We start from the raw sequence: 27,715 nt of genomic DNA on the forward strand, positions 1-27,715 counted from the left end.
CCAGTTTAGTGAAAAATTCTGTATCAAAGAATCATATTTCATTAGAGCTGATGTATGGCTGGCTGTTTTCCTCTGGAAACTGACACTTTATATTTCAGTCCATTTCAAATGTCTGGCAGATTTATAACTTCTTATATATAGCGGTTGCTTGCTATATTGAGTCTGTATTGATGCTTCTTTGTAACAATAGTCATTATTCTCTGAGGTATGAATATGCCTTCTTTTTTTCTTTTATTTTTTTAAATTACTTGATTATAAATAGTGAATCAATTAGTATTTTCAAGAAAAAAGTTTAAAATACTTATGTGAGCATTTCTGTTAAAATAAATGGGATTACTTACGACAGCGACTATATAAATATTTGTTTGGCCCTCTGTATCTGAAATACAATCAAAGCTTTATAAGGTTTATTGGTTGGTAACATAGTAAACCAATCAATTTAATAAGCAATACCTTTATCTGTGCTGTGTAAGTAAAAAAAAATATTGCCCATGTTGTTTTTCCAAATCACAATTTAAAACCAAACAAATTTCACCTAAGTACACCTGAGTATTAGTATCTTTTGCAGTCGTTTCCCAATGCTTTTTCACCTCTATGGTAATGTTATTGTTGAATAATAACAACAGTGTGGTAAACAAATGTTTAATACTTCATCATTTTAAAATATGGGAACAAAGGAAAATTGAGAGGAATTATGACCAAGGTACAGCCTTAGTCTTATGCCTTAAACCCTTGGATTCTTAATACTGTGCAGGAGAGAAGAGGGTTTTGTGGCCTCAACCTAATGAGGAGCTGAAGATTTTTAATGGGGACTATTATTTGCATAATTACCAGGGGGTTTGCGTCTTTCACTTACTACTGTAGTTAGCACTGTGCTTTTGAGAAGCACGTGATACCTTTCTCATCAGCCAAATGCTTCAGAGATTTCTTATTACGGGTATCAAACTGGTTTATTTAGCCGTTATGTCAATTTTATTGTTAATTTTTACTTACTCTAGAATATTTAAGTTAGCACTGCCTATGTGAAGCAATCGGGAATTGCTGTTAACTAATTTTCAGCCTTACTATCCTGGGGAGTGGTGTTTCAAGGTGTGTGCTGTCGCTGCACGTTGAGTTGGAAGAACAACACACAAATGCTGCTAATGAAATGAAGGAAGCGCCTTAAAATCCTACACGATGTTCCCTCACGTGGAGGACAGCGTGACTTGCTGCCTTTTCGTGGTGACGGCATTGCTGCCTGGCATTTTAGAGCTGGCGACCAAAAATATGCTTTTGTGGAAGCATAGGCATGTCAGGGCATAGATACTGCGTGTCAGAAGAGAAGCAAGGTATCTGAGCTCTGCTAGTGACTTATGGATCCTGGCGTAGTCATCTCGTTTTTGATCCACTTACTGTTTTGATCCATGAAATTAAAATATCTTGAGGTTCTTTGGTAAAAAATTGCTATGCACATTTGCTATTACTACTGCAAATTTGTCATTTCCACTATAGTTTTTTCATTCTTTGAAGTGCATCGTAAGATAACAAAGTAGTAAGTAAGCTTTGTGTGTTTGTCTCTTTAAAATGAGTCTAAAACATTGAGTAGTTCTCACCTTCCTTGCAAGTCCTTCTTTAAGTGGCCGCCTTTTTTTCCTGTAACTGGTCAGTTTTTCAGTTTTTATTTCCTTGGCTTCATTGCTTATGCTAGCTGTTTATTTGTTTCGTGTGTCCAAGCTGAATTTATAAAATCTGTAACACGAGGGGAATATATCTGTGTGTACCATTTGTCACGTAGAATGAGTAATTCCATGTTCTAGTAAACTGCTACGGTAGGTTTGTATTTTATGTAGCCTGGGTTTGATCTGGCCTGTCAGATTCTTTTTGGAGAAAAAAAGAGTGTTTCTGAAATGTCAGTAGCATTATCTACAAAATTAATTCCTTTGCTGCAGCCAAATAGTTTAAATAGTAAACAGGAAAAGGAATTACGGTTAGAAAGGAAGAGTTTTATTTTTTCTTTATAAAAAGGCTGCTAATTCGGTTTTAATAAATAGACATAAAATTGTTAGACTGAAGTAAGATATCCCATTCTTAAACAATTTTAACACCAGTTGCTGCTTATAGTTTCAGAAAGAAGAAATTTTTAAGTGTTAACACCCCAAAAGTTAGCATTAATTCTTCATACAAATGAAAAAAATGGATAAAATGAAGTTCAACCGAACAGCTAAATGAGTAAAAGCTTTGCAGGTGACAAGAACTACAGAAAGACGTAATTTGTCTCTTCTAAGTGAAAGTATTCCACTTCTCAAAGAAAGAAACCTAAAAGAAGTCAGCAGAGCTTGGACAGCAAGGTAAGGTAAAGGAGGAGGGCATCCTTAAAAAGTATTGCAGATTTTTAAGTGAGCAGAATGAGGAGGATTATGACACTTGTTAGGCTAATTGTTAAAAAACCAACCCTCCCAAAACATCAAATATGACAAAAAGGATTTTAAAGAACAATTAACAGAAGGTATTTAAGCTAACACACACACACATGCATGTATGCACACTCACACCCACCCACCATGGATCCTACCAAAGACTGTAGACCCTGGAGAAGATCAGGGAATACGAGCAGCACGCAGAAGAGATGAGGCTGTTGCAGCAAAACACCCTTAATTATTTTTTTCACGTGTCTCTTCAGAGTGGAGGAACTCCTGAAAGTTCCCATGCCAAAACTTTGCAGAAATCTCCTCAAACAAGGTCTGAGATGTGAAGTTTCTGTAGAAAATGTTAAGGGAAATCGACAGTTTTACCAATAAAAGCTCTTCAAGCCTGGATGGTCTTCATAAAATCTCTGAAAGAAATTCAGAGGTGATAGATGAGCTAACGATAGCTGAACTGCTTATGTGCTGTGTAAGCTCTTAGAGAAAGCTCCCTCAGTACAAGTGGACTGGAAAGTGGCTGATGGGATGTCAACTTCTTCAAAAACAATTTTGGGGGAGATCCAGAGGTTTACAAACCAGTAATTCTGATGTTTGTACCAAGCAAGGTAGAAATTACAATTTAGAGTGGAATTTCCAGACCCTGACCAAAGCCCTAGAAATCCCTCGTGCAGTCAGTCTGAGGATTTGTTCAACTGTTGATGCTTAATTCCTCAGAAATAAATGCAGCTGCTGTTGATTCCTTTAGTAATGCCTTTAGATGTCATTGACTTCGAGGAGTATTTCAGACATAGCCTAACTTTCCTTATCCTGTGGCATTTGGTTCTAGCCTTTAAAATGCGATGCCAGTGACGCTCAATTCACTGAAGAGCTGGTGAGGTCTTGCTTCTCCTCTGGCTTCTCACCCGTCGCTGGCTGTGTGATCCTCCTGTCTACACGGCAGTGGGGCTGATATGGCTGAAACAAGCTGATGTGGTAGAAGTTAATTCTGTTTTGTTCCCCCCCCCCCCCCCCCCGGCAAGTGATGTGAACTAGCTTATTTTGAAGAGCCAGATGTACATCAGCGTTAGGTGTAAGGGATGCTTTGCTGATGAAGAATTTCTTTACCTCTTTTTCTACCCGTTTCCATCTCTGCACTGCAGTTCACCTCCTTTTCTGTTGTGTCAGTGTAGATGTTGTGGACTGAAACAAATGCATTACAAATCTGTCCTGGAGGCTTTTTTCAAATGCAGACGTGCCCACAATCTGCTTTATAGCTTGACTACAAAAATAGCTGAATTGAGGAAATTGCAAACTGTGTATGGAGCGCAAGTTGTTGGGGGAAGAAAATGAAAACTTCTTGAACTGGTCTTGCCACCAAAGAGAGTGTTTTTGTGCCTTTAGCTTTACTTACAGCTGGTTTTGAGATGTGGTATTTGCAAAGTATCTCTGAGTGTTTTCAGCGAAGGACAAAGTGCACTGTGTGCTTGAAGTCATACTTGTGAACTGCCTGTAGCAGTGCAGCTGGTAAAAAATGTTTCTTTCTTCCATACCCTTAGCATGTATATGATATATTTTTTTTTCCTGCCTATCTGTCTTGAAGGAGGACTTCATAATAAATGAAATCTTTTATTTCAGTCTAGCCATAAAGAATTTCGGTACTGGTGTGGTCCTCTTCAGCAAGACCGGTGCAGTTGAAGGCCCCATTCTTCTGACCGCTCCAAGAATACTTGTATTATGTTTTACTTGCATAGGGAGCAGACCTATCCTCCTTTGCAGTATTTGTTATTGGAGATCTTTGCTGCACATCTAAAAATTGTGGATAGTTGAGTTGGGCATAGTCTTGTTGAGTGGCTTTAAGTGTGGTAGCTTTGCCATAAATAGCTTATTGATGTTCCATCACTTGAGTCACTATGTGAGTCAGGGTGAGACGTAGAGAATATGGAGTAAAAAAATCAATAGTTATCCAAAGTGCAGAGGACCTGTTGTATTTCCATCTCCTTATAATGACCTGGAGTTTACTGTTAACATATGTGCTTCACTGTCTGGACTGAAACGAGCTGTCATTAAGACCCTGTATGTTAGAAAATGGTTTTATTGAGCTGCCAATGACATTAAAGTCTCATTTCCCTTTGAAGAGGCACAGAAATATTGTTCTGTTCATTTGCTGTAACCATAACATTAAAATTTGATTATTGCTATCATTAGAAATCTGTATCCATACTAATATAATTATATGTATTTCCCCATGTATTGTTCCAGGCTTTCATTGAAGTACCTGTTAGAGAATGAAATCTGTTGTTGCTGAGGTATTTTTTTGTTTTGCAAATTATTTTCTACACAAGAAGGTCTATTAATAAATTCTGTGTTCAAAAAATCAATTTGGTAGAAGTATCCTTATATTAAAAACCATTTTTTGCACCTTAGGTGAATGTGGTAATCAGATTATTGGATATATTTTCCTAGCAAAATCATATTTGAGATGTATAATTCTTCTTTTACTTTTCCGAGTACTGAAATCAATAGACAAAATACATTCCTCAATATATTAGAGCTGAAGCGTGTTGAGTTATGTCAGGAGTGAATTTGACCTATTGTCATAATTGAATACATATTGTTAAAACAGAGTGTTTCACTCTTCTGTGTCTCAACTGTTTAGATGTTTTCCCTATCATCCTTGGGTGGCTGGCCCAAGTCACTCCGTACACGTGCTGTGCCATGACCTTAGCTTTAGTGTTGCATTTATTTTTCCTGTCCTCAATTCATTAGCTTTGTCCAGAGGAGGTCCCCTATTTTCCATAAGCAGATTATATTCTGCCCCTTCCTGCTCCTTCCAAACAGTCCTGTGCTAACCATATTTTAAGGATGACTTCACTAGAAAATACCAGGGGGAAGAATTACTAAATGAGTTAAGGCATTAGTTCTCAAGAGAAAAGAAGTCTGTTTACAAACCTGCAGTATTTATTACATACCTCATTTAGCTCATTCATCATTTTAATAGAAAAATGAATCTTTTTAGATGATTCTGAAATAATTTGAGGTAAACTACATAGCCTGAGGCAAAACGTGATTGCTTACTGTCGGGAGGGCCAAGCTGTTTCTGAAGAGTACCGTGTGATTGGTGACTATAAGTCACAGTTTATGCTAGTAAAAATATTAAAGGCTCATATTTGAAAATTAGACTTAAGGTTTGGAAACTACATGGTACAAAATTAAATCTAGTGACAGTTGTTTTGTCTCTTGTTCTTCAGTTTGTAATTTAGGACGTAGAAATTTCTCTTGAAATCTCCTTGAAAGTAGGTAGTTCTGGAGATTTACTCAATTCATTCAGTTTACGTACATGGTTCTTTTTTGCCATTCACTGTTGTTACTGCTATTCAGAAATAGCAGTTTGGTTGCAGCAAATAGTCTTTTTGCATTAGTACTCTTGCGATATAGGCAACGGTAACTCGTTTGGGTTTGTTTCTTCCTGTTGTAGAAGACAAGGTAAAAGACAAGAATGGAGGAAGCAGTTATTTTTGAGTATTGAGGATGTGATCTGTCTTGTTTTGTTTTGAAGGAGAGAGGTTTGGTTGGTTTTTTTAGAGAAGGAAGTGGGATACAATGAAGAAGTAATTTGCATTTTGAAAATATTAAACTTCATTGCACTGTACATGCTCATCTTCGTTTGAATAAACATAATATCACGGATGTGGCTTATGTCTCTCCTGGCACACATTTCTTTTCTCACTGACTCCCTCTCCCTCTCTTTCTGGCATTTCTGCTGCAGTGGTAATGTGTTTGGGATAGGAATCAGGCTTTCTGTCTTTTCTGGGATGTTAAATAGATGATGTGAAACTCTACTGTATGAAAAAGAAGCTGTTGCTATGCAAATAGAGATTAATAATGTGTTTTTCCAGCAACGCAAGAAATAGGGCTTCCTACCAAATATTTGCGAATCATGAATGGTTTTCTTATCTGGACAAATATATGTGCCTTGAAGAAATGGTAAAGACCCACTTGCATGCCTAAAATTACTTCATTAATAGGAGTGAACAATTTCCTCCTTGCCCTTCCTTGATATAGTTAAACAGTAAAAATAATTTAAAATAGCCTGTGGGTGATAGTACTCTTCGTGCTGTAGGTTGTAATCCCAGTACTATCTCTGTCATATGAACTGTTAAGCAAATGTTTTATTTCCTCTCTGAAACTGCCATTAAGTGCCTGTGAACTAGAATAAGAAGTAGCTTACCTGTATCTCTCTTGTGTCCCTTTACAACGTCCATTCTGACATTTAAAATATTTGTTTCAGTGGAACAATACAAATAATCTTCTCCTTTCTTCAGTTTTTCACTTGGCAACATGTTATGGATGTATATTTTTAAAAATTTTTTATATTTAATGGTTAATTTGTTTGGTTTTTTTTTCCCCTCTGTCAGAGTTGGCAGGTAGGAAAAAAACAGTAAAAATAGAAAATTTTGAAGGCAAGTAAGGTACATACAGTGAGCATTTACTCTCTTTAAATATTTCTTTTTGAATGGTAAGAGGAATGTGTTTTGTTAGTCAAACAGCATTGCTATTTTTTTAATTCTTACATAGCAAACCCCAAGATATTTGACAGAAGCAAAATTAATCACTGTGTTATCTCAGCATCCAGATGAAGATCTAGTGCTTTACAAAGCCTGCTGCTCCATCAATTTGTTCTTTTGGTTGAATTCAAATTGAGTTCATTTTTATAGATTCACTGCATAATGCTCTCCTCTCTCCTCCCTCATTCATTAACCAATTTGTTCTTGCTACTCCCTTTTTATTGAATGGCTAACAAAATTGCCGTGCTATCTTTTCAAATGAATATCATCATTCCTTGTCATGCATGGGCAAAAAGTAAGCATATTAATTCTTTTTACGTATACCTTCCCTTCTTCCAGAGAGGAGACTCATTTCTGCCCTCAAGATATCTTGAAAAGAATGTTTTAAATAATGTTCTCCTTGAAGCTTTGAGCACAACGCTTGTTTATAAATATTCCTATCTAGACTCCTTTTGATTACTTCTGGGCCTTTGGAGCATGTACACCTTGCCAGTTGTATGACACAACAAAAGCCAAATCAAAGAGTTGTCAAGACTTGTCCTCGTACATGACATGGTACCAATACATGCAATGGATTAAAACCTGTTCATTTGACACAAGTCTTGAAACATAATACAGACACTCTCCTCCATTTCAACAAAACAATTTGCTGGGTCTTGAGACTCTCATTCTGACTTCATTTAATATTTGTTTACTCTCAGGTTAGGTTAATTTTGGCTGGGTAAATATTCCCCTTGTCTCTCCTTTGGAGTACTCAAGTTATCTTCCTTCCTTTGGGTTGAATTACAAGAGTTATGAGAAGAAAGGTTGTTTGGGAGGTAGGGGGGTGGAAATTACGAGCAATTTGTTTTGCTAATGACCGTCTGAACAATTAATGAAAATCCTTATTTCATGGTAGCTGTAACTTACCTGAGGACTCTTCACTGTGTAACGTGGGTATTTTGTTTAGGAAGCTGAAAGAAGGGGACCAAGCCATTGAAAGAGGACAGTTTGGAAAGGAATGAGCCACCTATATATATAAAAAAAAGTCACTATTTATTAAAAAGTCGCTGTATTGATTAGTGGTCTTGATGTCTTAGGATATTAACTCTGTGTATTGTTGTAGTATTTGCTGTAATCAGGGTTCTGTCTATTCTGTTGCAAGCAAGTTCTGAGATAAGTGCCCTTCCTTTTGAAATATTGAGCGGAAAAAAAAAAAAAAGAGGATTTGTTGTGAGTAGCAGTAAGGTGACAATGTGGTATGTATCATGTTCCTTATGGCTTAATTTGATAGTTTAATTTCGTAGACATCCCTTTTATTTTTGTGTAACTCCCCTTAATTTTGTATACCTCCCCTTTTATTGAGAGCAATTGAGAATCTGGATACTGAGTTTTGTTGACAGAGCCTGTTTAGGAGTGAGCGGGATATGTGCTTCCTACATCTCAGAAATCCTGAAATAATGGAAAATTTCTTTCCTCTGGGAGACATGTTGTCTCTTGTTTTCCAGGCAGTTTTGTTGTGACGGTATTTCTTGGGAACGGGAGGAAAGAAGGGAGGAGGAGGAGAGGAAGAAATCTTCAATTCTCTTGTAACTGAGAAGATGAACAGACTATGCCCCACCAACTTTTATACTCACAACTATGCCTAGCATTGGGTTTTAAACTTGAGGGTAATTAAGGGTGAGACTCTGGTGGGTAAATAGTTAATTACATGTACGTTGCCTCATTTAAGAGGAGCTGACTCTCCTGGCATTCTTGGGGAACTCGAAGTTTAGCAGTGGATGTCCGTTTGCATCTTCGATCTACTACTTGAAGCTCTTCTGCATTCAGGAGTCCCATTCCCACCCGATTTTTACATCTCCTTCCCATTTAGAAAATTATCTTCTTGATTCTAAGGACAAAAGCTTTTTACTTTTCTTTTTTTTTTTTTTTTTTCATTGAATGCTTATTTTGTAGTACCCTTAATTAGGGAATGGACCCTGTACCAGTTTCCTCTACCTCGAGTGCTATAAGGCATGGAAGTGACCTTCCAGCCATAGTACCACCAAGGCAATGTTAATAAGGTATTTTTCCTTATGGATTTCTGAAAGCTTAAGTCTGGTGCTGTGTTCGTATGAGGGAGAGAGAGAAAATATACTTTAGGAAAGCTCTGTTAGTATCTTCAAACAAAAAAGCACTTTGACTTTAATGTTGGTCAGGCCAAAGCAAGTGGCAGGACCATCTACATTATCAGCATTTGCAACAGTGGCATCATATTCTGCATTAACCAAAACAGAAATGTAAGTGATGCCTGAGACATTTTTATTGGTTTTGGTTTTTAATACTTTTTCTGCTCTATGTGCACTTTGACATATTCTTTATTTATTAGTATAAAATTGGATGACTTGTGTTTCTGCTATGAGTTATTGAAGTAGGGAAACTTCAGTGTCTCCATAGGAGAACTAAATGATGACTGTGAAATACTGTTGCATGCCATTTCTTTCTGTTGTGGTTTTTTATTTTATTTTTCCCCAGTTCAAATGCAGTTTATAAGATTGAAAAGTTCTGTTGCCTCTCCTTATCTGTCAGTTCTCGGTCTTACTTACCGTTTGGATAGCGAAAAGCGTACAACAGGTAATGGATGGTGTAACAGTCGCTTCAGGAAGATTGATTTAACCTTCACCAAAGACAGCAGTTCTTGAGAATTTGTGTAACACAAGTTAGAATGAAACGTGATCAAAAAGTGCCATCTTACACAATTACTATTAGTGTTCTCATAATCATTGCCATAGATTCACTTAGTGTCACAAAATATTCTGGATGGTTTAAGGTACGTTAAGTAGGCTGATACTGATGCTGCTGGAGTTGATGAGAACCTGAATTCTAGAAGAGGCATAGTGATAGGGAATGGTATTTGGGGAAAAAGGGAGAGAGGTGACAAATTAAAAAAAAAAAAAAAACTCCTCAGTTTTTGATGTAATTTTAAGTTTCCGTGTCTTTTCGTATCAGGGTCCCACTAGATGTCTGGAATATGTTGAGATGCTTAAGTATTATAGCAATAGGTGCCAATGTATCTAAAGCAGGTGTATACAATCTAATTAAAAAGGATATTTCAGAGAGAGGGTGAGGAAAGAATATCGAATGTCATGGTTAAGTCTGTGGGTTTGGTGTTTCTATATAGATGTTAAGAAATTTTTTGGTCCTGTTGTGTATTACTTGTATGATATATTCTGTGGTAGGCATGCCAGTGTGTGCATGGAGGAAAAAACAGTCTGCCTCCTTTTTTTAAGGAGGGAAGGGTTTAAAGCTTAAGGGTTAATAAATTGGAAATGTTAATATACCATTTTAGTTCAGTAATAAAAATTATTCTTTCGATAGTACAATCCTCTGAAGACTGAGGGCTGTTTAATTTCACTGTTCCCAATAGCACAGTATGTCATCTCTGTCCTGCAAAGTGCAGGGAGTTTGTAGCTGGAAGTTCAGTCTCCTTCCAAGAACTGTAGCTATGATAGCCTTTGTATGTACAATTGCACGTGTGCGTGCTGGTCTCTCTTTCTCTGAGGTTGTGTATTTGGGGAACCTGACATATGGGTGGCTCTGTTGCTCCTAATAAAAAAAAAATCAATACTTGATTTATACAAGTATTATACAAGTAATGTAGAGAATTGAAGCCAAGCCATTTTCTTTTCAGGAGGTACCACCCCCTTCAAAATACGCTGATTTCAATATGTCGCCTACAAAACTTTTTTTTTTTTTCTTCTTTATAATGGATTTTGAAAGCAGAAAATGGGTTTCATCTGTCAAGTCTGCTGTTTAAAAAATTTCATAGGAAGGCTATGGGAGAAGTTTGTCAACATTCATTTTTGGGAAGCCGTGGCAAAAGGAGGTGGTAATACATGCTTGCCACATTACTTCTGGGTTAATACGGCTGATACTTACAATTTAGTTGTGAGCTTGGAAGATCCACCAGTCTGTTAGCATGGTAAGATACTGCATTGTCTTTTTCATAGATGGTTGAATTCAAATCACGTTTGTAAATAAATAAATAAAAAAATTCATTACTTCTCATTTTCCTAATTATCATGCAGATAAACAGTGGGGATCGTGACATTAGGATAAGTAAGTGGCTTACGATTTTGCCTCGGAGAAAGAGACTCTTGCTGTTCCCCCTTTCCCCCCCTTGGGCTATGCAGCAGTAATAAATGAACAAGTCCAGAGTACTTTATGATAGATAGTTAATGGTGCTGTGCCTGAGCCAACAGGCTTGTTTCCGCAGCAGCTGTCACAATTCATAGTCGTTAGCATACCTTTAATGGTTGCATTTCAAAATAATTTCTACTAGGGCATTTAGCATACATGAGGGAAAAAAGGCATGACATTGAAAAAGGAGTTCTAGGTACAGGTGAATGTTTTTGGCCAAGTGTAATGTTGGAGTGTGTACACACGAATGCTGTAAGAATGAATTGAAAATTATTAAAGTAATTTTGGAGGGAAATACAGGTTGACTTTCAAGGTCTATTTGTGACCACATATCTGTCTTTTTAAGCCTGTGAATAACCCAAGAAAGATCCTTCTGCACAATTTTGTTGGGTGGTTTTTACATTTAGAGCAGCGAAAGACTGCTCTGAAATCTTCTCAAGAGGGAAGAGAATTACTGCATGCAACAGCGATAGCAGACTCATTTCTACCGCGTAAGGCAACTGAAGGGCTACCAAATAGTCAAGTCATGACAGCAGACTCATAGCGTTGGCTTAATGTACCTGCCATTTTGGTGCAAGAGAAGAAATACTTCTGTAGAATATCTATCAGATCTTCTTTTAATGCTTCTGAAGGTAGGCAGGAGGGATGTTGGAAGGAAGGATCATGAGTGGGTGTTGTTTCTGCCTTAGTAATGGGAGACCTTCTAAGAAGTACTCAGATAAATAGGTTAGTTGGATCTTTTGTTTTACATTGTAGTAACTCATGTAGTAACTCATGTAATATTTTAATTTTCCTTCTTACTTTTATCTGCCTGTTTGAAGTGCGGGGGAAAAAAAAAATCATAGTTATTTCTTTTGAAAGTAATGATGTTGGAAGAAGATACTGAACTTGAGAAAATCATTCTTTGAACATGCTACCTGCAAGTGAGCTATTCTACAGCAGAAAAATAGTGCATAGCATTTTCTCTTGCAGTTTGGTATGTCTTAAAAATTCATTTTAAACTTGTATATGAATGGACTTGACCTTAAGGAAAAGGGGGTATTAAGGCAAGCCTTCATTTATTTTAAACAGATTTTCTTGCTAGCCTATGTGGTTTTCCACTGCTGCCAGTTTTATTCCTATATTCCTGTTTGGTTTGGAGGCTCATGGAAAAATTAAGCTGTCTTTTCTAGAAGAGTAACTCAGCTTTCCTGCAGTGGACCAGTAGAAAACTGCTGACCAAGATCCATCAAGTATAAATGCAGTTAAGTAGTTTGTAACAAGCAAAGAGGGTGACCGCATAACTGCTGTCAGTCAGTATGGCAGGGGTGTGCGTTTGCCTTAAAGTGAGAGTAAGGTCACAACCCTTGAAGGATCTTTGAAAACCTGTCAAATGTTTGACATCCTTATTTTTTTGAGATTTTTTTTTTTTTTCCCCGATGGTCAGTCCTGGTATATTAGGAGAGCAGATCCATGTAGCCTTGAGGAGTAAGAGATTTTCTACTGGAAGATGGGCATGAAGTATTCTGATAAGATTGAAATCTGTGGTGATACAGATTGATAGTGTGCTAATGCTGATCAACATTTCCATCAACATTTTTTTGGACAAAGGAGATCCTGAAAAAAACTTCAGTGCCTTTTATGAACAGTAGCTAATATAGTTGTGGATATTATGAATTTCTGTCTTGTCATTATTGCAGAGTTTGAAAATTTGCTAGTTGCAACGTGCTCAGCCACGTGGTAACTTTCAACTATTTGAATTTTGCAGAACTAGTGTACAGTATATTTTTGTGTGTGCAACAGCACTTCTGGCTGCCCCAACAAGTAAATCTGTTAGTCTTTTAGGAGTATTAAGATTGCAAAATCTCTTAGAGGTGGTTAGTATCACAGAATCACTAAGGTTGGAAAAGACCTGTAAGATCATCAAGTCCAACCATCAACCCAACACCACCATGCCCATTAAACCATGTCCCACAGTGCCACGTCCACACGTTCCTTGAACACCTCCAGTGATGGTGACTCCACCACCTCCCTGGGCAGCCTGTTCCAGTGCTTCACCACTCTCTCAGTAGAGACATTTTTCCTAGTGTTACTTTTTATAGAGAGAAAAAAAAATTACATAGGTTTTCATGAAAAATTAGGCTCTAGTGATTTTTTTAGTTGGGTACCCAGATCTAGTGAACTCATTTGATTGCCTGTGGTCTTGATTTCTGTACTCTAAACTCGGTTTGTAAGGGATGTGATATGAAGCATTAATTTATCTGAAAGCACTATAATTTTTTTTTTTTTCATTCAGTATTTCATTTGAGTTGGTATGTTTCATTTTAGAGGCCTGTAGCATCTGTTGGACGTGGAATATAAGGGTAAAAGCTGTGTGCAATTATCTATTCAGAAAGTGCTGACAGTCTGGTGCCCGGAAAGCGTGAAGGTGATAAATACGTTAGATTTAAAGATTACATAAATACAGAGTTTGGAGCTGAAGTTCAACAGATAAGAGATATCAGATAAAATAACTTCTGAAATCGTGGTTTTGCTATGTTACTATTGCTTACTTGTTACTATAGCTTACTTGACTGCAATTTTCTCTGTTTTAAAAAACAAATCTTCTTCCTTCTCCTCTTCATCTTTCCAAAGCCCCATGAAAGGAAAGATGTTTACATTCATGTAAGTTTTTTAGATATTGGGGACAGTGATACAACTATTATTCCATGTGAACTATCGGAGAAACCCAGGATGTTCATCTTGTCATGTCTTCTGTAAGCTTTACAAGTTGTCCTGAAAACAAGAAGTAGTCTTGACAGTTGGGAATTCTGAGTCAATCCGTATTTGATATAGGATCTTATTTGGGTTTTATTTTTTTTTTTTTTTATGTGGATATTTTTTTCCCAAATTCTGTTCTTAAATTGTTTTCTTAGACATCGGTTTCTATCTAAACTTTTCCCAATACTCCAGTTCTTTCTCAAATCTTCTGCTTCTTTCCACCTCTGCCAACTGCTGTAGCTCCCTCCTGCCCTTAGTCACCCCGTTCTTCTTTTCGTTTTCTTTTTCTTTTTCTCCTACTTTCAACTCTTCATCTCTCCCTTTTTTCTCTCCCTGTAAAAGAACCACCAAGTCTTTCTGTTCATATCTTCAGGACAAACTACCGCTTCTTTGCCATGATGCCTTGGAGCTAATTGTCCTTTTCGCTTCTGTTGCCTGATGCTGCAGTGTCTTGGAGCTGGTGGAAGGAATAATTGCAGAAGGAATCGCCTCTAATCTCTGCAGTCCTGGGAGGATGCATGTTCAGCAAAGGTGTGGAGGTCGCTGGGCTGTATAAATTGGCCCGTGGGAGCTCTTGGCAAGGGAATGTGGATATGGCAGACGAAATTTATGCAGAACACTATTGCCAGGCTCTGACAAAAATGTATCAAATCTGATCTGTGTGTGGTTTTTTTTTCTTTTTTTTTTTTTTTTTTTTTTCCCCAGGCTTACGGACACGGCTAAGCTTAATTCGATTTTATTGGAGGTAGAAGGAGGAGGTGCCCTGAAATTGATGTGATGGGCACCATTCTCCTGGCAGGTATCAGATTCCTTGGAAACTACGTGAATGCTCAAACTTCTCAGCAGAACAAAATGAAATTTTTTTCATTAATGGAGGGTTTTCTCTCTTTTTTTTACGTGAATGAAATGAATTTGGCTTAGGCCCTCAGAAAAGCTGGAGATGAAGCATGTAGCATCTTTAACTCTTTTCTTTCTCTTGCTTTTGACACTCTGCGGCTTGAGGCTCTGTGGAGTGGAAAATGAATGGAAAGTAATTTTATTTTGTGGAGAGGATGACACAAAGCTTTTGTACAGATGGTGGAACAGTAAGGAGGCAACTGCTTCTTTTCCGGATAGCTTTCAGTGCAAGTCCGACCAATAAATTGGAGGAAAAATACAGGGGTTTGTTCACAATTATTCACAAAGTAAATTTTACTGTCAGTTCAGGTATGCTTTCAAGTGTGTGATGGTTAATTACGCAGAGGATGAACAAATCTAAATAGGGGAATCTTCAGTCTATGCTTCCTTAAAAGCTTAGTATTTAGGTTTTCTATGTGTAGTGATCTTGCTGTAAGCTTTGATCCAAAGTATAGCTGCACAGTCATTTGCAAGCAGAGGTACATTTTCTCTGCCCGCATTTTCAGCTAGTTACAGGTCTAATCAGCTGTGCCAGAACTTTCCACCCTAGGATCTCTTTATAACTGAAGAGCAATAGGTGCTTTTAGGATGTGATTCTGACCTGTTCCAGATGTCAACTTTATGATGAAGTGGATTGTCTTGTAGAAGTGTCCATTTCTCTGTGTATGACTGTCTGGGCTTGAGGGGCTCTAGCTGGAATGTGGTTGTCTTATTGTGTAGACATCTTATTCAATTAAGGTGATTTGCACCCAAACCATATAAGTATTATAACGGTACCCACATCCATGTCACACAAAATATGCTGATAATAAATTAGAAAACGAGTCACAATGAAAACAGCGTGTTTTGGTATGAGGGGTCTTCCTTCTCCTTAATTTTTTTTCTTGGAAAACTTTGCCTAATGCAAACATATAGAGAGTTGGGGTTGTTCAGCCCAAAGAGAAAGCTCTGGGGAGACCTTATTGCGGCCTTTCAATATATAAAGGGGGCTTATAAGAAAGACGGAGGAAGACTTTTCACCAAGGCCTGTGGTGACAGAGCAAGGAGCAATGGTTTTAAACTGAAAGGGGATAGATTTAGATTGGACAGAAGGAAGAAATTTTCTATGATGAGGGTGGTGAGGCACTGGAACAGGTTGCCCAGAGAAGTTGTGGATGCTCCAACCCTGGAATTGTTCAAGGCCAGGTTGGACGGGGCGTTGAGCAACCTGGTCTAGTGGAAGGTGTCCCTGCCCATGGCAGGGGGGTTGAATTAGATGATCTTCAAAGGTCCCTTCCAACCCAAACCATTCTATGATTCTAGATCAGAACACATTTATTCTTCATAATTTCTGAAGAATTGGTGGGAGTTAGTGGTTTTATACTGGCTTCCTTTCTTCCTTTGTGCTGTGTAGTACATTCTGTAGTTCTGGCTTTTTAAGGTTTTAACTCTTTGGTGTTAAAATCCCTTTGGTCCCATGGGGAATCACGGATTTCTACTCATTCACACATTCCCCGAGATTGGAGCATGTTCTGCAAGATTATGGAGTGAGTGATTGTTGCCACAGCGGGAAATGAAAGTTGATCGTAGTGCATCTTTCCACAATGGTGATTTTGATGATAGGATGTCAGGCTGTACGCAGGCTCGATACAAAGATTTTCCTAAATTTCTGGGGGAAGTGACAACAGTCCTGTGATGTACTTAAATTTCATGCAGTTCAACAGTTCTCTGCAGGATGCTATGATAGCACTTTAAGAAAATAATAAATAGGTGGTATAAGTAATTCCTTTAAGTTAGAGAGTTTATATAGAACAATTTTTAAAATTGTTGCATCTGTCATAATTGTAAATGGGTAGAGTACATTGCTGAGTGTGGAGCTGACAACAAAAAAAATCAGAACTTGTACTACTAGGAGGAAGAAAAAAAAGCTATTTTATACTCCATTAAACTGTTACACATCATAAATAATTTATGCTCAGCTTGCGCTGTTCTGTAGCAAAGATGATAAACTAGTCATTTTAGGAGCATTTTAATGAATATAATAGTTTTCCTGACTTTCTCTGTAACAGAAACCCCATTCCTCCAGTATTCCCCTGGTCATATATGTATGTAACTGGGTTAAGTTATAAGAATACATTTAAAAGTGAGTCCTTGAGTCTCACTCTATGAATGCCATAGGTATCTAGGAATGGATCAAAAATATATGTAGTTTTGTTCATTTTACTTACTATAGTAAGTTTATATTGGCTATTTCTGTCATTAACAAATGTGTGTAAGGACCTCATGTAATATTATGAGGAAGTCTGTATTCCCAGTCTGGAATATTCATAATTTTTCCTAGTTAATACTAAACATTTAGGTAATGCATGCATTTTCTCAGTCAAACTTACAGAGAGGTTTTTAGACTAATGAGTGGTTTATGTTTTTAAATATGTCCTTTGCTTTGTCAGTGAAAATTTCTTACTTCTTCATTAATTTAAAAAAACCCAAAGAAAATAGCATTGCAAAAATTGAAATTGCTGGCAGATTAAAAAAAAATAAAACCTTTCGGACTACAGCATTTTTAAAATACGGAATTTTAAAGTTGGGTTTGAGTCAGATTTTCAGAATTATAGCTACCTCTATATTCAGACATTTACGTTTATCTTGTATAGTGTTTGGTGCTTCTGAGCACATTACTTGTGTATTTTACTGATATGTGCTACGTGTTCTGAAAATCTGAATAGCTGAAATTGTACTTCACTTAGAGTTGCCTCATTTGCTTTTGATAATGAAAGTATAAAATGTGATATTCCTAACAGGTAACAGTCTGTTCAGATGAGTGATTCAGTAGAAGAGTCTAGGACTCATCTTTCACTTTCAGTAACACCGCGGGATTTAAGCATGAATCCAGAGAGTGCGGTTAATAGAAATTACAGTTCAGGTTCAAGTTTTGATAGTGTGAGTTCATCCTTAAACTGGTAATTGAAATACCATAAACTTTTTCTCCATTTTTGTGCGATGAACTGAAATATTTTCAGAAAGCATCTTCTTTCTGACAATTAATTTTTCGTGTTTATGCTTCTACACAAAATACAACGCCCCTTACTTCACTGATACTACTGACAGAACAATTGATACTTCTGTTTAATACCATTTTAGCGTATTTAGCGTTGAATTTAAAATGATGGCATAGATTTTTTGTTGTTTAAAATATTTTTGAATAGGGATTAGTGGGTCTTAGTATTATATCACCTTAAACTTATTTAACTTTAAAAGAATAATGAAGTAGTTTAGGTCTCTTTGGGAGAGAATGGATGTGTAATTATCTCTTAAAATTCTTTTTGTTATTACCTGCTCCTTTAAAACATTTTAAACTTTGCACATCGGATAAAATATTGCAGAAAATAATTTATAGAGAATGAAATTCATGGTACTCTGCCAGGAGATTACTTTGACGAGGAACTGTCCTCTGACAAATTAGTGATCGTTCCCTTTATGTAGTACATTGCAGAAACAGCAACCGCCATATTAAATCTTAATCAATAACAATGTTTCACTAATTACAGGAGCGAGTTTATATATTGGATAAATTGCTGTTTGTAAATGTTGTATTATATTAACTAAAACAGCTAATTACCAGCAGCAGAATAAACATAAGGTTTGCTAAAAGCTTCCATCCGTAGCTTGGAGCAGTCCCTGCTGCCTGATATTTCAGTCAATGTGGAAAATAAGGTAATGACATTATAAATACATTTATAATGCAGGACAATTTCTTCTGAAATGCATGTAAGTATTATTGCTTTACTATGAAATATGATTTATTTAATGCATTTCAGCCCCCATAATATTAAGATATAATTGAGATGGGGGAAAAAAAATTGCATGCAGTCAGAGTCTGCATGAAAGTGAATCATGGTCTAAATTGCTTGTAATTTTAAAGGCACTTAGGGGAATCATGAAATTTATATAATGCAGTCTTTGGTTTAAAAAATGTGAAGAAAACAATCGTCCAGTCTTTCACGTTTTATTTGACTTGAAATAATTTTTTGTATGCTAATGAAAGTCTGGCTCAGAATGAATAAACAGAAATGCTAAAATTTTATGTCCATATCATGATTAAGAAAGGGATCCAGATCTGTTGAGAGATGGACATTTATAGTGAAGACTCAGTAAAATAGCAGACAGTAGTGTGTAATTTGGGTAAAGCCACTGATGCAGCTGTAGGAAGGGAATGAATGATAACGCAAATGATGTCGGTGATCCTAGACAGGAATCATTTAAACGCTGCTGGGAATTCTGATGATTATTGCTTTCAGAAGACTGAAAATCACAGGTCTCGGCTGTGTGGTTTAATTACCTGCTAAACAATTGCTAGTGATTTCACTAAATCACAACGTTCCCAAACAAGTAACACCAGTAACTGCAGCTATGCCTGAGCAATTCCAATTTTCTTGATAATGGCCACCAAACTGTGTTTAGCCTAACGTAAACTGTCAGTTTGAAAGAAACTGGTAGTGTACGTTATCTTCAAGCATGTATTTTGGTCCAAAGATGTAATACAGAGTTCTTAGTAACCCATACTTCTGTGCAAGATTCACTATATCTCAGTAGATGAGAAAATCGGTGCTTGTAAAATAAAGCTTTTTTATGTTTTATGATATGTAATAATTAAACTTCTCTTGGAGAAATGACTTCATGCTTTTAGGACATCTGTAATTCTTTGTGTCAAATATATTAATAATCCCATAGAATATAAATATATACCATTGCACATAATTTCAGTTGGCAGCCAGAACATGACAGGGCTGAAGCCGAAATGGAAAGTCAGTCAGCGTCTCATCCCTATCATTTACTGCCTGGACAGACTCTGGTCTCTTTGGTGAGCATCTTCTTCTAGATCCGGTAATATTAGCGGAGAAAGTTAAAGGCTTCAGCAGCTCCTCATCGTTTCCCCTTGCCAGAGGTGAGCGTCCCTCACCAACTGACCTAGTAGCACGCGAACGCTTCCCTAATTTGCTTTGGGCAGCATCTCTTTGCTGAAATAGTTTAAAGGGATGGTGTGAGCTAAACGGATTCCCCCGCCGCTAGATTCACATGAACAGCTCCGTAGGCACGTCAGTGGGATCAGTAACCTTTTCAGTGGGAGCAGCTGCACCTGGAAGATGATGTTTGAGTCTCATTTGACCCAAATTAATTTAAATCTCTTTGAATGATTAGTTACTTTGTTAGTAGTATGGGCTGGAATATTCTATGAGTCTTTCTAATATTAACTCCAGATTACTGGATGTAATCGCTTTTTTAATAAAGGAGAACTTTGAGGCTGGCAGACCACATTGGTTTTATTTTGTTTGTTAAATTAAAAAGCATGGTAAGGCTGAATAATAAACATAAAGATTTGGTAGCTTGACTGAAACGCCACAACTCCCTTGCCTCTGTATACTTTCTGTACGCTGTTGCCAAGAGATTTTGTGAGGATTGATTAAAATAGTTTGAAATAAGGCACTGTCTATAGAAGTTCAAAGTAATTGGTATAAGTACATTTATTAATAAAGAGAGCTTCCATAGAATGAATTCTATCTTGGGGGCTCTCAAAGGGCTTTTTCAAGTTTAATATATAATTAAGTATATTATCTCACACTATTCACAGAAATATTTTTTTTTCTGTGGTAGCAATTTATGATGTGAAGATCTACTACATGAAATTTTGCTGTTAAATGAGAACAATTCAGTACTAGTATTGTTGAAATTCAGTGTACCAAGATGACATAGTGCAAGACAGAACAGAAAGACGAAGACCAGTATAAGCCCAGCCTAAAATGAATCAGCAGCATGAGTTTAGGCAGGCAAGGCAAGTATTGCTTTCAGAATAGAGGACGTTGAATTAACATCCATTATGTTCTGCAGTTATGTGTGGAGCTTTAATGACCTCTAGTCAGGGCCTTAACTATATCTAGAAGTAGTAATTGCAAGACTTTTTTTTTTTTTTAACATAGTGCTGCACTGGGTAACCATATTTTTGTGTTATGTCTGATCCAGTTTAGCAGTCAATATTTATTTGGGACCGGCTTTGTGTAGAAGCACTATACTGAGCAGAGTCGTTGCGTAGCCACAAAATTCTTCACTTTGAGTTAGTGGAAACAGCAGCAGCACGTGACGGAGGATGAAGTGGAAACTGGGGCTGCTTCTGGCAGGGAGCTGAGGTTGCATCAGAGGAACTGCAAAGTGATGTCCCCCTCAAAAACATTCTGCTCTGGCTTGAAATGTGCAAAAAAGGTAGGGTTGTTGTTCAGGGCTGTACCCATGCAAACGGGTGTTATGGTGTAGAAGCCCACAAAGATGCATGTTCTTTTAGTCCATGGGGGAAAAATAATTAAGTAAAAAAGAAATATTATCTTCAGTAGCCTTACACAAGTAATTTTTTGTTGACAGTAATAACAACAGGTTTTTTGAATAGACTGATTAGCTGCTTCTGTGGTCTCTCTTTGGTCTCATGTATCAGCGGCTTTTCCCTCTTTCGTCCACCCTGGCAATGCCAGATTCTTTGGTAGACACCAGAAGCGACGGCCCCTGGCTGCTCCTCTCCCTGCCCACCTTCCAGCCTTGCTAGGACCTGCCAGTCCTGCCTTATGTGTTACGCTTGATGACCTCGTTATTCTTGCCTGCCTGCTGGCCAGTCAGGCTGCTGTAATAGAAGTGACCTCACAGGTGATGTCACCTCTGTCTGCTTCCGCTCCCTCCTCCTCCCCACAAGCTGCTGTAGAACATGATGGGGACAGTCCAGGTATGGCAGCAGGAGGTTTCTTGCTCAGTGAGCAGCAAACGCTACAGGAGAAATACAGTTGATTGATGCCAAGGCTAATTTTCTTGGAAACCTCCACCTAATGAGCAAAGGTCTGTTTCAAAGAAAACAGAAGACTCTGTGTATTTCTACACTGAAACAAGTTTCTTAGAAATTATTTCTAATCTTAAAGCTTTTTTTCTGTAGCTCAAATATTTTTGGTGTTCTTCAAACCCTCAGCTGGTGGTTGTCGTGACTCCATGCGTAGCAGGAAAAGGGCTGCTTTTCTCACAACACCTCCTCGCTCAGTAGGAGTCTTGTTTTGCAACGTATGACCGTAGTTTGACGTGGTGTGTCTTAGTGTATGAGTGTCTATATTTGAGCTTCTCACTTTGTCATCATTGATGCGATACCCAAGTACATTGACTGGGGGAGAAAACAGATTTCTCTTTACTGGGTGAATTACGTTGTGCTGGATGAAATCAGTTTCTAAAAACAGGAGGTAGTTCTTACACTGTGTACCCAAGTGCTAGGTTGTTACTACAGATAATTTATTGTATTACGCTGAGGCTCGGATGTAAAATCCTGTTTAAAATAACGCAGAAGTGCATTTTTTAATCAAATAGTGGCCTTCAGAAAGATCCATTTCTGAATTGGTAGTACAGTGAAATAAATGGCCATTGATATATACAGAAAAAAAATAGTGGTTTTATCAATGTCTTCTATCACTTACCTTGTACAGTAAATGTTTTTGTACCTTGCCTTTTCATTTATTAGATGGTCTTTTTTTTTCTTTGTGAGAAGCTGACACCTGCATGCTGAGCACTGCTGAAGTTGCAATGGAAGGTGAAGGAATTGGGAATACAAAAAGTACAACTTAGTACCCAAATTATTGGCACTAATGGCAGTTACGGAAAAAGAACTGTTTCACCTTCCTGCTCTCACAGTCCCTAGCAGTATAGTGAAACAAAATTTAATTTGCTTAAAGAATGGGATTTCTGAAATGTAGTTTAGTTTAGACCTCAGACTTACTGCTAGGTGTGAATAAATCTGAGTTCCTGGAATAATGCTGAAAATACCAAGTATGGGATACAGATTTGAAATATGCGCTAACGTGCACGCATACATGTGTGTGTGTGTGTCTTTACATGTATAAAATTCTTTTCTAGTGCACATTTCTGCAAAATAGTAAAGATTCAAATACTGAAAATAGATAAAATTACGGATTTCTTTTTTTTTTTTTAATCTTTTTATGCTGCTAGAAGCAATATACAAATACAGGTCTTGCTTTTGGGGGGTGGAATCAGTATAGTTGTCTAGAGCAGGAGGTTAGTGAGAAATACGTAGGACATCTGTATAAATGCGTATAGTTTGACCTGTCATTTTAAAAATTAAAGACTGAGTTTTTTACCTTTTCCATGTTATGATCTCATGGTTTTTCCCCCCCCTTGTCTTTCTATGTAATTCCCATCAGTTTGGAATCCCCCATGTGGCAATTCCCTGCAGTGCAGCAACCTTGCTGCCTTAACTTTCAGGTTTCATCGTTAATATATTTTGTCAGAAATGGCAATGAGAAGGGATTGAGGGGGTATAAATGGACAGGCTTTACTTAGAGAGAAAAATATTTCAGAAAGCAAATAGAGAATGTTTTGTCTTTTTCCTGCTAGTAGTTGGGTTTTATTTCTTTTTCTGCTTAGGGGGAGAATAATTTTAAAGCTGGAGGGTGTGATAATATGCAAAATACAACCCCCCTATATTTAGCTATAATAAATATTTACAAAAAGAGGTATTTTAGCTTTTCTTTATTGTTTAAAATATTTTTTTTTCCTTTTGGAAATTCAAGCTGGGTGTAATAAAAACAGAGTGAAAGTGACCTAGACTAACAGTATCTCATACTTCAAAAGAAAAGAGTACTTTTTAACAATAAAAAGTATTTTTTGCCTAGCACTATGGAGAATCAAGGCACATGCATGACATTCAGCTTGGCAGTCTCAGTCCTGCACTAATATCTCTGGAGATTCACTTGCATCCCCAGCACAGGTATTTTATTTTTGTTTTATTTTTTAATGTACCCATGAAGAACTCTACATGCATGCAGGTTTATTTTGCGAGTCTGGAGGTTTTCTTTCGCACAGTTGCTTCTCCTACGGTACAGAAATGCGCAGAATTACCTGGAAGTGACTTTTTTCAGGCTTGTTGACTCAGTGGTTGGGGACGATGTATTGTACACAGAACTACTTCTATCATTTTCTTTTCTGTTTCAGTATTACATGTAATGGCAACTTAATTTTAAAAGATAGTTTTGATCAGCTGTTTTCACATCTTGTTTGTTAGCTCAGCAAAATTAATATTAAGGGCTGCACTTAATAACAAAAATTTCTTTGAGGAAACTAGACGTTTATCTTAAACTGGTGACTGCAGATGATAGCTCAGATAGTGAGTAATTTCAGAGACTAAGCTTCAGCAAACTGAACCTTCCTTCCATAATCATGTCTCCTGTATTTAATTTCCGTTTACGTGACCTTCCGTTATCATTTGGGTGTCATCTGTATGACAGTTGTCCATGTGGTAGGTAATCATCTAACACCAACTTCTGTATTTTGGAATAAAAAGAGATAAATTACCACATTCTAGACGTATGGGACTTGTCACGGACTCTTTTAAACCAGGTCCCCAATGCCTTCATAGGCAGAATGGCAAATGTAGTTGAAAGCTAGGAAGATTTTATCAATACTTGTTTGCATTTGGAGGGGAATCAAAGTGCTCAGAGGGTTTCTTAAGTAAGTGGCAAACTTCTGCTGTAGGGAAAGCTAGTCTTGCCCTCCCATATGTAGGCATCGTTGGCAGGGTCAGTAAAAGCTCTTCGCTAAATTGCGTTGCTAGAGCTACTTGTGTTAGTTCTTTGTGCCCTGAACTTCTCCCAGTACCTCCAGGCCATCAGCGAGTTGAGTTCACGTAAGGTTGAGCAGATGACAGAGATGCTTCTTTTTAGAAATGATGTGGTCTTTAATGGATAGCGGAATTATGCCCACAAAAGGTAATTAAAAAGCCCGTACAATGCGTAACCCTTGTGAAATGTCATTTCGTCTGGAAACCACCAGATTTCTGTCTCCTGCCTGCAACATACGTGTGAGAATTTTCTAATGTTACAGATGAAGAAAAGCTACCTTACAAGTAAACTCTACGCCACAGTTGAGGCCTCAAGTAATAGTATTTTGTTCTCCCTTTGGTTGTTTTGGGCTCTTGGTATATAAAAGTGATTTTTTTGATAGTGGAGCTAACGAAAGAACATATATTAGGAGCCTACCAAACGGATAATTTTGGACCTAATGCTAATGTTCTGTGGTCAGCTGTGGTTTGTTCACTAAGTTTATTTTAGTTCAACTGATTTGCTAACTTCTGCTTGCAAGTACGAGCTCATTTGTGATGTTTTCTGCTACAGAAGAAAGGTGTTCCAGAAGTAGGCAATAGTGGTGAGTTCCAGACGAAGATGTAGGCTTCCACAAATATTTTAAACCAAAACTTGATAGACTTACAAAAAAATCTTGAGCTCCTCTTGAAGATACTAATTTTTACCAGACCTGAGCTGAGGTCATTTCTCATAGTGTTTTGGGTTGCACTTGCGATTTTTGGGTTTCTGTTAGACTTGTAGGACTCGCCCCAAATGCTTACGTTGCATTTTGGTCTGGGTGGCGAAGCAGCTGGGGATTTTAGCGCCTCAGCATCTTGACTGCTCAGAGTGAATAATTTTTGAAGAGAGATACTTTTCCAGGGATGGCTACTGAAACAGGTAACCCCAAATTGCCAGTTACTTTGTTCCTCAATAAAAGAGCCATGTACTTGAGGTTCTAGGTGTTTAGCACAGCCTGAGGCATGCAGCCTCCTCCTAAATGTTACTGGAGCAAATAGAAGACTTGAGAATTCTGCAAAGATTTTGCAACATAATTTAAACACGTCTTTATATGTGCAATTATTAAGAATGAAATTATTATCTGGACTTTGCTGTAGCACATACGAGTTTTACGATTCTCTCCTGTTGGAGAAGCAGCCGATAAATCGCTGTGCTGCAGAACCGAGTGGTTTGGCAGCTAACAGTCACTGTACCCAAAGCTGGGCTGCTATTTCCGAAGGGTATATAGTTAAAGCAGTATATACAGTGCAGTCCTGACAACTTCGAATCTGCCAGAAATGAATAAAAATGTGAGTGGTAAGACTGCCAACTTTTAGCAGTTAATAGTTATTTGAAAAGAAAACAAAAAATATTTTCACAGAATAGCTGAGGCTGGATGGGATCTCCGAAGGTGATTCTGACCAGCCCCCCTTCTAAAAACAGTCTCAGCTAGAGCAGGTTGCTTTCTTGTCTCAAAATTTATTTTTAGCAATACTTCTAAGAAGATTAAAACAGTCAAAAGCTTAGTTCTGAAAAAAACCCACCCTACTGTATTTTGAATTACGATATTTTCATTGGCTTATGACGGAGATCTTAACGTAATCATCACTAAGACACTACTCGGAGCACACACAGCTGAGTGAAAAGGGGTTCTGAAAACACAAACTCTGTAAGGCACTCCGAGGTCAAATTATCAACATATTTTAATCTTAATGTGTGTCACATTACCTTGGTTGTATGTAAGAGTGAGCGTTGCTTTGCATTCATAGCATCTTTTTGTAGCAGCCTGTCAAATACTCTATTAAAAAAAGTCACATATCATTTTGTCTTTCTGGAAATAGAGACTGAAATACAGAGAAATGAGTTTAAGTTCACCCTGCAGTACTAATGGGTGGAAAAATGACACTCTTGTCCTTCCAATTTTTAATTTTACAACATAAAAATTCATGCTTCTGTTTCTAGTTTGATTTACTTGTTTAATCACAGTTGCATTTGAGTCAGCTACAGAATGACGTATTAGATGCAACCGATATTTTAATGTGCATTCCTCTTTTCACTGTGGTTTTCATATATGCAGTGATGAAAAGTAATTTTGGAAAGCAGGAGCTTGCATTTGAGAAAAGGATCTGAGATGGGGGAAGAAGGCTGGAGAAAATTGTAATTTTTATTTATTTTTCACCCTCTGACTCTCCTAACCCATTTAATCCATGGAGTGCTCTGCCCTGCTTTCATCTATTATAAATGATTTTCATTTGAGCATGTCATTTTGCTTTTTCTGTTACAATGAAGATCAAAGTGACACAGGTTCACTATGGGTGTTCAGCAGCTCTTTGCAGTCCTGGACCTTAAAGTAATAGGATTAAGTTAATTTGTTCCTGTCTTAGATCTCTCTCAAGGCATGTGACACTTGGATGCTTGGTTATTATTGCATGCCGAGTACTTTGCTTTGTTTTTTGTTATTTATAAATATAAATATACTCCATAGTTCTAAAAAAATATTTTTTTAAAGCGTAAAAAGAAGCTGCGCTAACAAGAATCACTCAAAACTATTACATAAGGAGTGTTTGTAACTCAGTTCTTAATTTTCTTTCTTTAATTTTCTTTCTCCATGAAGCGTTTCAGGAGTTTTGGGTTCACCACCGGTGATTTCAGAAGGGCAGATGCCTTCACAACTTCGTCTCTCAAGCCACAGGCCTGAAGCGATGTTGGAGGTCTCCTGTTCCCAAATGTAGGCGACGGTGGCATGTAGATTATTTTTTCCTGTGGGTTTATAAATAGATTAGCATTTTGTGGAGAAAGTAGTAGGGCAGAGTGGAGTCAGGTTTTATGATAATGAGTTTTATTGATTCACTGCCCTAATATGTTACTGCAAAGGGTGCTTGCATTAAGCCATGAGCACTAGTAGTGGGAATAGTTTAAAAATAAATGGGGAGATAGCCTCACTCTCTGCTGTGTTTCTGATACGATATTGTTAATAAGCAGATCATTAATTTTTTAAAAAATTAATATTTAGAACAGTGGGTAAGGTTCTAGACATAATTTCTCTTTTAAATCTAAATTTCCTTGCCATTATGGTTTTATAACTGTATAAACCTTAGTGATAAGATAATACAAATTATTAACCTATTCCATTTAACATAGTCTCTTAGATGTTTTTATTCCCTTTTATCCAGAGGGTTTTTTTAATACCAAGGCAATCTTTGAATTGCTTACAAGAGTAATTATGAATTTCTGAACATTTCATATCTTTTTTCTAGCACTGAAAATATTAGAAATAATTTTACTTCAGACATCATGAGGAAAATAGTAGCGTGATTCTGTCTTTCACTTCTTCATGCTGTGGGTG

General features: G+C 37.3%; 1 protein-coding gene across 3 annotated transcripts in view; it reads left to right on the forward strand.

Annotated features, from left to right (window-relative positions):
- Positions 1–27,715, forward strand: part of CHCHD3 (coiled-coil-helix-coiled-coil-helix domain containing 3) — a 164,169-nt gene that overhangs the window by 57,777 nt on the left and 78,677 nt on the right. The window lies entirely within an intron of this gene.

The sequence above is a fragment of the Gavia stellata genome, chromosome 4 (assembly GCF_030936135.1).
Source record: "Gavia stellata isolate bGavSte3 chromosome 4, bGavSte3.hap2, whole genome shotgun sequence".
Classification (NCBI taxonomy): Eukaryota; Metazoa; Chordata; class Aves; order Gaviiformes; family Gaviidae; genus Gavia; species Gavia stellata.